The sequence below is a fragment of the Cuculus canorus genome, chromosome 2, assembly GCF_017976375.1.
Source record: "Cuculus canorus isolate bCucCan1 chromosome 2, bCucCan1.pri, whole genome shotgun sequence".
NCBI classification, from domain to species: Eukaryota; Metazoa; Chordata; class Aves; order Cuculiformes; family Cuculidae; genus Cuculus; species Cuculus canorus.
Genome location: NC_071402.1, coordinates 127,293,922 through 127,304,620, shown reverse-complemented (window position 1 = coordinate 127,304,620; position 10,699 = coordinate 127,293,922).

Here is a 10,699-nt window from a genome sequence, read left to right as displayed (position 1 = left end):
CCCAATATCCTGGAAAGGCTGTGTTGCATCACACCTCCAGGCCCTCGGCCAGGGAGGGTTAGCGGGGGAAACAATAGATTTTCCAGAGGAAAGCCCCTACGAACAGCATTTTGGGAAGAAAGCCAGGCTCATACTTATGTCTGTGGTCCCGAGCTGAGAACAAAGGGAAACTCCAAGCACTGCAAGAGCAACAACATTTGCAGGGTGAACACACTGCTCCCCTTCTACACTTTAAGATAGATAAGTCACCTCTGCAGTGACACTCTGCTCTCTGTAGCTCTCAGCCCACTTCAGAGGGTCTTCAGTTCTCTTCTACCTCTTTCTGCTGGTCTCTGCCATAGGTGAGACCAGACCTGAAAGCATTAGGGTACTGTTATCCTCCCAGTACTTTCTCATGATGAAACACCTGCCCAGCTCACACACCCCAGGTCTGCACCAAATCTCGTTCACTTTTGACTGCTGTCTACAGGATGATCATTGCTTAGTTTAGCTAGAGGACAAGATTTCAGCACAAAAAGCACTATCATTTGTAACTGAGCTGTTTGATTTCTACTTGCCAACATGTGAATATCTACACAGGTATTCCTTAATGCTGCTTGTAGCAAAGCCCTTAACCACTTGAAAGATTGTCTCCCACACCCACTCCTAGCTGAACACTGAATATTGCCTACTATTAGAAAAATGGCTTCTCCTACAGCTCTGAACCATATGGCTGTGTTAGTATTAATACTGGGATTAAAGACTTTCAGCCATCTGCTGAGAGATCAGCATCCATTTCCACCTTCCTATCCCCTGCCCCAGCTCCTCCACTGCAGGCTGCTCCAGGAGCAGAACACCTCCCTGGGAGAGAAGGGATTTCTCTACTCAACCTCAGAGCTGTGAACAAGGTGGGTTGGCTCAGCCACTGATTATTGATTCAGGATGGGCCAGGCTTCTCAGGGAGATGAGAAACATCCTCTCTTTGCATATAGCAGGAAGCCGACACCTAAGGAGGCAAAGATTCTAAAATGCCATTCCTCTCTCACTCCATCAGTGCCACAATTCCCAAATTTTAGGCTAACCACAAAGATTAGAACTTTTGCAAAACCTCTTTTCTTGTATTGGAATGAATGATGCCAGCAACTCACCTTGAAACCTCCCCGAGAAAGGTAATGTTCTGGCAAGGAGAAAATGGTGAAAATTTTATTATTATTTTTATAAATTTCTAGATTGCTATAGTTTGCAGGTGGAGTGTGTTCTATTTGGCACATGCAAATCAGGCTATTGATAAGAGCCATTATTAAGTAGATTGTATACAACCAGCTTGAATACAGTGCAGTCAGCATTAAGGAAAAAAGTTGCTAATGAGGTGAAACAGAAGTACCTCAGCCTGGCAACACAGAGGGCCACAGCTAATGAAGCATTAACATTACATATGGGGTGATCAATCTCTAACTTTTCAAAATCTTTGTTCTGTATTTAAATATCTTAATATTAATTTATTCTAATGCCACCTCAAGTGAATAATGAATGATATCAGAATTGTTTTATAAAACCTCCAACAACAAAAAAACCCACCAGACTCATCTAGAAAAGCCTGGTTATTAAAGCACAGAACACCAATTTTAAGCAGAAAACCTCTCTGCAACGGACTCCCCAGAGGCTATTCAGCCAGCTACAATAATTTTATGTTTACCTTGAAAGCAGTCATTAGTACAGGCTAATAATGTCTAAAAACATCCCTAAAAACTGTGGTTATGGGCTAAAATATTTCTATAGTCTAGAATAAATTCTGTAGGAATTGCTGGAATAAGAACAAGAGCGTAATAAATAACAATTAATATAGAGGCAAAATACGCCAAAAGAACCAGCAGGGCAGGTTATTCTTGGAGGTCCTTGAATCAGTTTTTCTGACTGCAGCAATTTGTCCTGCCCCTCCAAAAAAGAATAATGGATGTTTCTCAGATTTTCTGCATAACTCACATCCAAAGAAAAAAACACCCCAAAAAATCCTGAACTCCTATTTTCCATTTTCTAAGGCAGTCAGAAAATGTCAGCCGGTTCTTATGTTTGACCTCCAAGTGGTGTTTCCACTTAAATTAGTTTATCAAAGCACAGGGAGAAAATTAATATTTTCTTTTTTTTCAGCCCTTCTCAGACACTTTTATTCCTGTAAAAAAACAATACCAGATTAAAGTGATTTTCCCCTTTGCATTAAAAGTCAAAAAGAAATTTAGAAAATAAAGCTCAACAATTATTTTCATGTCCTACTTCTATTACTACCTTGCTGAAGCTATAATTATACTTTTATAACTGGGTAGAGGGCTGGTCATCATATACTTTCAGATACTAAAATGGCTTGGCATAGTATCTGCCACACTTTCAATACAAGGTTAGCTTGTCTGTGATGATCCAAAGTGTGGCAGTACAGGCTCACAAGCTTCATAGGCTGACAAGCTGGTACAGACATGAAATGAGTGTCAGATTCTCCTGCTCCTGAATGCCTCCATACTGCTAGAACAACCAGTTGCAGTGGACTAAATTGAATAACTGATCCAGCTGAAAATTACTAGAAGAATTGGTCCCGTAACGAGTACCTTCCCCCCATCCAGCACAATGGCCTTTGAATCTGCCTTTTTGCTTTTGGGCCTTTCCACTCAAAGAGGGCAGTATCTCCATTTCCACCACAGGCTCCAATTCTGCATCATTCTCCGTGCCACTCTCATCTCTCCTTTTTCTCAAGGATACTGTTGAGATCAAGAACCATTTCTGTACCTGCCTGAAACCTTTTCTCTTAATTGTGTCTAAACTCCATACCAGTCTAAAATAAAACATTAACTCTCTCTCCAAAATCTGCAACTTTTTTTCCTCTGTGGTCAATATTAGAAGAAAGTTCTTTCAGACAACACATACATACTGTAGAGGAGGTTTTAGTCCACAGTGTGTTACCACCACAGACAACACTTAAGGTACCATGATTCCATAAAGACCTGTTGAAAGCCCATTGCTGTTGCTGAACAACTCCAGATAGGGACTCCTGCTTCCTTTTGGCATCGTGAAGGACTGACTGACACATGAAGGTTTGCAGAATCTATGAACAGACTATGAGCTACTTTTCACAAAGAGTAGCTTAGTGAGGACATTTCAGCTCCAGAGAATCTGTGCATATTCAAAACTCCACAACCAGGCACACGTAATTCCAGTTCAGACAGTGGTCCTGTTGTTTATCTTATTAGTGTTCCTTTCAGCCATCTTGATTTCCTCCCTAAAATCACAAGCTCTTATCGAAAAAAAAAATTAAACAAGTTCAACAACGTCTCCAACCTTTACAGTCTTATTTCCTTCATCTAAATTCAGCAGTTTATGGGTTAAAATTATTTTTCTTCTATCTGGCTTCCCAAGAGCAAATAACGAGAAAGAATTTCAGGGAGCTGGAAGGAGTGAGAAGGGGCAAGATGCTGTCTTTAAGAGTAAAAGGACATATTCAGAGACTGGGAAATCAGTCCATATGTGGTTGTCCTGCCAAGCAGCAAGCTCCATGACCTGGCTTTTTGTGTGAGAAGTCAAGGAAAATGCACTTAAGTGTTTCCTTAAGTGTCAGTTCAATGTATGAAGTTTCTGTGAATATTTTTTACTTTTTTATGAGTTCCTGGCATTGGTATTTCCAGTCTTGTGGCTAGACTTTCATCAGCATCTACTAATCTCATTCATGAATCTGACAGCTCCTTCTAATGATTGTTGCATTTTGGGGAGAGAAGACAAAGTGGTCCAGGAAATCATCTTCATTTATTAATTGCTGCCTCACTTAAGGAAGAGTTGTTTCTGTTTCTCCCTCCATCGTGGCTGTGGTAGAAGACTGTACACAGTCCTTCTATACAAGCCTGCTTTCATGACTACAGTGTTAAAACAATTCACATATTTTGGATAAGGGCATGGAAACGGCTGGATTGCCTTGTGGCCATTGCTGTCGGCTGTAATATAAGACTGTCAGGTTTTGACACAGCAACAGCTTAGGTTCTTTAACAACAAAATAATAAAGATAGTTCTCAAAAACAAGCCATACAGACAAAGCATCATTAATGCATTACTGTTGCAAAAGGTGAAGAGAGACAATCAAGGAAATTGAACCAAGAGACAAAGGGCTGCAGTCTGGCTCTTTTTTCCTGGATGTAGCTGAAGCAGCAACATCCCTAAGAAATCAGTATTCAGTAGTGCAACAGAACTACCCAATGCAACAGAATATCATAAATATCCAATGCATAGATGGCTGAGGCCATACTACTGCAACTCTGCTTCCACAAGGATCAAAGCACTTTGAAACAGATCAAATGAATAAGTAATAACCATTGCCAATACCCCACCAGCATTAAATTACTCATTTTATTCTAATCAAAGTTAAGACTCAGTTTTTCAAGACTAGACCTTTTTACAAACTTTACTGCAAAATCCCAATGTTTTAAAAGTTTTTTCCAATGCTATTTACTGTTTGATTTTCATCCTGAAAGATTTTGTCCTCTTCATTGCTTGCCGTACACAGATGAGTTACACAGACAAGCAACTTGACCTAGCAGTATCTACATCTAAAGACTGGCAGTACATGAACAGAAACTATAGGAGGGCATATACAAGACCAGAAAGCAAGACAGAGACGTATAGTTCAGACATGGATTCTCTTCACTGATTGCTAGTTTTCACCCCTTCAAACTAAATCTTTCTTCATCCTTTACGTGCACTGCCTCTGTAGAGGCAGAGTTAACAAGGATTGTCGAGTTTGACCTCTTTCACCAACCTGGCACTCCCCCGGTGTCCCCGACTTTAGCACTCCACCACCAGCCAAACAAGGCTACATGCAACTCTTCAGAATCTGTAAAAGAAACAAAATTCAGCCAGGAGATCTCAAACAAGCCACGAACCAGAAGGTTATTCCAGATAAATTCTCTGTAGAGGTGGCCAGGTTATCTTAATAGCTCTATCAGCTTAAATACAGCTAAAAGAATTTGGCAGTTCTGAGTTCTGCCTCCCCAGAGGAAGCACATGGGGACCTTGTTCTCATATTTTCATTGCTGTTTTGCTTTGATCCAAGGACTGAGGCACACAACTGATAGAAGATACTAGGTTCACAGAGTCGGTAGAGTTTAAGTTTTCTGAACATAGCCACAAGTTTCTGACCTGGGAATATGACAACTTCCTGTTGTATCAGTGACTATCAGTAACACAGGTGACCTAGATTTTAATCTACTCTTAATATTATCATCTCAACATCAGAATGAATTCTAGCACTAATCACACATGCCTGGAGCTTCTGACCTTTAAGAATTAAATTATTTGAAAGGATATTGAAAACATGTAGAAAGCAGAAATACCCACTTTCCCAATTTAAAGAATCTCCCAGTGACTCATTACGTGGAAGTCAGCACAATATTGTGTGTGAAAAACAGTTTTTAGAATTGAACTCTTGCCTGCACTAGCCCAACATATAACCTTAAGAACACTTACAGTAAGCAAATTTTGCCAGTGACAGATACTGGAACTGAACATGCTAGCAGGATGTGACCAAGGACCTCAACCCTACCATGAAGCACTGAAGCAGGATTTCCGAGGGCTGCAACTTTCTGCTTGCGTTTTTCTTCAGAAATATGAGAGCCCAGCAGAGGACTGCAGGTGGGAAACTGCACTGACTGGGAGCAAAGAAATTAGGACAATAGTAACAGTTATGTTTTGATGACCTGGCCAATGCCACTGAAAACAAGAACAACTGCCTGTATTTGTATTCCGCTGAAGGCATGCAGTACATTATGTGGCACATTAGATTTAAAAGCTCCCAGTGTATGCAATGAATTATGCAGCAACATTCATCAAACAATTTTACTAATAAGCCATCTTAGATTTAAATAATAATAATTTTGCATGTAAGACATACAGTAAGGATGATTCATGCATTTTAAGTGACTAGAGTAAAGCATAATTTCCATAGCACTGGGATCCAAGTGCTGAGGGTTTACCAGTTATGTAGAAGAATGGGGACAGAGGAATAACATGCCTCTAGTTCCTCCTGCAATTTCAATCATCCTAGAGCCAGCCTTGTGGTGGAAGCTCCAGACTGTAAATATTACAGATTTGAGGCTTTACCACTGAGAATAACTAGGGACCTTAGCTGGCAGCTGCAGATCATTCTTTTATGTATGTCTAGTGCTAAATGTAGCCAGAGATTGGCAGAAGCTGATGAAAAACAAGTGAGAACTGTGAGAAGGTGAAGTGACAAAATACTGATTTTGGTGCCATTACATGGGGATCACCCGAATATTCCAAGAAAGCCATCAGGAAGGAAAACCAGAATTTTTCAGCACTGCTTTCTATGCTTTGGGGTCTTAATGACTTATGTATTAGTGCAATATGTAACATTATAATTTGCTGCAATCATATAACTACAGCGATATTACAAAATATTATAATGCATAAAATTGGTATAATTATGCAACACTATGATAATCTGCAATATAACATATGAACTGATTAGCATACTATGTAATGTAACAAAATAATGTTACATTCTGGCATTTCCCATGCAAATTTCCACCTAAAGCCTTCCCTTATATCCCTATCAATAGCTCAATTGTGCTTTCCAACCTGCCTTAGTTTCTTTTCTATTTTCATCCCATAATTTCTGCCTAATCTGGCTTGCTCACTGGCTTGTGTTCCACTACAATGTTTTTGCCTTGGTACATGTGGTATTCAAATCTGGTTCTGGTGCACTATAAACCATTTCAAATTAATGCAGAATTGTTCAAGAATGTAATCACAAAAGTACATAAAAATAAAGCTTGTCCTTCACTTAGGGTCTGGCTTTGTCTTTTCTGCTAAATAGAAAACAATAATGTTTTGGAACTATTAGCAGAACATAGAAATGTCCTTTAATTTGAGTAATATACTGTAGATTAGCATATCTACATACTGATTGTTGAGCATATCTGGAAACAATGGATCAACTACAGTCTGTAACAGTTGCCTTATAGCTCTATTAGTCATGATAGTGATGGAACCCAGCTCTGGATCACCCAAAGACTCACAGCCTTCTTTCCAGCTTTCCTGGCTGCTTTGCACACTTGTAGCCAGTCTACCAGAGGCAGTTATAGCTTTGCCCCCCTGATATGTTAATTTAGCATTAATGTAAAATAATTGGGTGGTTGCTTTGCGCTCTGCCAATTTAAATTCAAACGCATCATCTGTATTTCTGTCACTTATGGACTTTGCTTCACTTTTAGCTAACTTCTAAAATATGGTAATTTCATGTTTTCTCCCAAGTTAGTATGGAATTATCTATGTAAATAAGGGAGCAAATCCCAGAGCTTTTTTTTTTAAAAAAAAAAAACCCAACTTTTAATTGACAAGTGAGAGCTTTTACCTTTTTCATGTGAAATTTCTGCTACTTCTAGGTAATTACTGCTTTTCCCTTAAAAAATACCAGGCAACGTTCCAAAGCACAACTTAAAACCCCAGCTTTTAAATAAAAAACAAAGTTTTGACTACAGAAAATGAGAAACTGGATTTATTGGATTTAGATCTTGGGTGGCTAAATCTCCCCTCCGGATGAGCACCAGAGTATGTTTGCCATCAAGCACTGCCAACACAGTACTCCTGTGGTGGCTGAGCCAAACAACCAGACGGGGAAATGCCATCCAGCCACAAAAAGAACAAGCCAAATGCATTTCCAAAAGTACCTTCAACATTCCTGAACTTTTCCATTTTAACACAGAAGTGGCATTTTATGTAGGTTTTTAACACTCTACTACACAAATGACTGTCTGTCCTCCCCCACCAACTCTAGCAACTTCTCCGCGCTGAAGATAAATCAAGGAGCTCAGCACCCCCGAGAGTTTTCAGCAGAATAAAACATCAACTCTGATCATATACGATTCAGCATTTGACCAAAGGGCACAGCTGAAGAGAATGTAACTTCAAACTTATCTCTGCTTAATTTAAATCGCGTTCAATGTCTTTCTGTTGGTCTCTGTCAATATAGTTTCCTTGGCATTCTTATCATGTAAACCATTGTAGGTTTTTTCCCCCCCTCTTTCACTTACATCCCGTCTATTGGAAGAGAAATGGACAAAAATATGCTTTCCAATTAATCCTGAAGGTTTCTTTCAACCAACTTTAACTCCTCTTCCCTCTATTCGTCTAACGTTCAATAAAGTTTGACCTGGATTTTGTGACTGGACCACATCTTACAAGTGAAACACTTCCAGAGCTCGGTTGTGTTCTGGTATGGGACCAGAAAGCTGCTTTGTTTGCTGTTTACTCTGGGAAGTGGTGCTTACATCATAATAATTACCTTGGATATCCTGCTCTGATGATGGGCAATTCTGGTTTCTGACTTTAAATACTTGAAAGAAACCAAATTATTATACAACACTGAACAGTCATCCTGCGACAATCAGATCCTGAGGATACATTTAGCTGAGGAACTCAATTCATCAGACACTTGTGAAAATTTTGGTCATTGTGGGGTAGTGTTTTAAATAGCGATTAGTCCTTAAATAATGCTGTTTATAGTATTATTTATAACTATTTAATGTTTAGATTCCTATCTCCTTAACCCTAACCTCACTATCTGCTTTCTTTGAACATAAAGCTTCATGAGCCAGCAGTGTGCCCAGGTGGCCAAGAAGGCCAACGGCATCTTGGCTTGTATCAGAAATGGTGTGGCCAGCAGGACCCGGTAGGTTATTCTGCCCCTGTACTCAGCACTGGTGAGACCGCACCTCGAATACTGTGTTCAATTCCAGACTCCTTCCTACAAGAAGGATGTTGAGGCTCTGGATCGTGTCCAGAGAAAAGCAACAAAGCTGGTGAAGGGGCTGGAGAACAAGTCTTATGAGGAGCGGCTGAGAGAGCTGGGGTTGTTTAGCCTGGAGAAGAGGAGGCTGAGGGGAGACCTTATTGCTCTCTACAACTACCTAAAAGGAGGTTGTAAAGAGGAGAGTGCTGGCCTCTTCTCCCAAGTGACAGGGGACAGGACAAGAGGGAATGGCCTCAAGCTGCGCCAGGAGAGGTTCAGACTGGACACAGAAAAAAAATTTTCACAGAAAGGGTCCTTGGGCACCGGAACATGGTGGAGTTACCATCCCTGGAGGTATTTAAAAGACAGGTAGATGAGGTGCTCAGGGGCATGGTTTAAGTGGCAGATAAGTATGGTTGAACTCAACGATCCAAGAGGTCTTTTCCAACCTGGTGATTCTATGATTCTATTCCTTAGCATGAGGTGCAATGCTATGCTTTTAATTAAACTACATCTTCTCTTTGAATCCCTCCAGGTGGAGGGAAAAATAAAACCACTAGCTCACAAGGCGATATTGATTTTGGAAGGCCGGGAAGGCTGATTTTCCCCACGGAGCGCTATCGGGTGCTGCCGGGACAGAGGGTGCGGCGGGGTGCAGGGCGGCCCGTGGGCGCCACCTGGTGGCCGCTGCTTCGCGGTTTCTCCGGCCCCGGGGTGGGGGAGCGCGGTGGAAACGGAGGGTGGGTGAAAAAAAGCCTTTAGGCCGGTTAGAGCTTGCCCCTGCCCTCATGCCAGTGTACAGAGGAGCACAAAGTCGCAACTTCACGAACCAAAATAGAATCGTAGAATGATCTGGGTTGGAAGGGACCTTAAAGATCATCCAGTTCCAATGCTCCCTGCGATAGGCAGGGACATGTCCCACCACAACAGGTTGCTCAAAACCCCCATCCAACCTGGCCTTGAACACCTCCGGGGATGGGGCAGCCACAACTTCCCTGGGCAACCTGTGCCAGTGCCTCACCACTCTCATGGTGAAGGAATCCCTCCTTATGTCTGGTCTAAATCTGCCCCTCTCCAGTTTATACCCATTGCCCCTAGTTCTACCACTACAATGCTTTGTAAACAGTCCCTCTCCAGCTTTCCTGTAGCCCTTCAGGTACTGGAAGGTCACTATAAGATCTCCTTGGAGCCTTCTCCAGGCTGAACAAGCCCAACTCTCTCAGCCTGTCCTTGTCTGGGAGGTTCTCCAGCCCTCTGATCATCTTTGTAGCCCTCCTCTGGACCTGTTCCAACAGCTCTATATCCTCCTTATGTTGAAGATTCCAGAACTGGACACAATACTCCAGGTGGGGTCTCACAAGAGAGGAATAAAGGGGCAGAATCCCCTCCATCAACCTGCTGGCCACGCTGCTTTTGATGCACCCCAGGACACAGTTGGCCTTCTGGACTGCGAGCGCACATTGCCGGCTCATGTTGATCTTCTCATCGACCAGCACCCCCAAGTCCTTCTCTGCAGGGCAGCTCTCAAGCACATCACCCCCCATTCTGTACTGAAACCACAGATTGCCCCAACCCAGGTGTACGACCTTGCATTTGGCCTCGTTGAACCTCGTGAGGTTCACACAGGCCCACTTCTCCAGTCTGTCCAAGTCCCTCTGGATGACATCCCATCCCTCCACTGTGGCAACTGTACCACTCAGCTTGGCGTCATCAAGATCCTCTATAATGTTTTTTAAAAAAATAATAATTTTACAACTTAAAATGAGAACTAAACTGACCTAAAGACCTTTAAAAAAGAAAAAAAAAACCCACCTATTTACAGAGCTGGGGCATAAGGGAAGTACTTCAATAAAACAAATTCCCAAACAGTTAATTGAAAGACCCCTCCTCTGAGAAATGCTGGGCCTTCGACTGTGGTACCATCAAGCTTCAGAGGTGGAA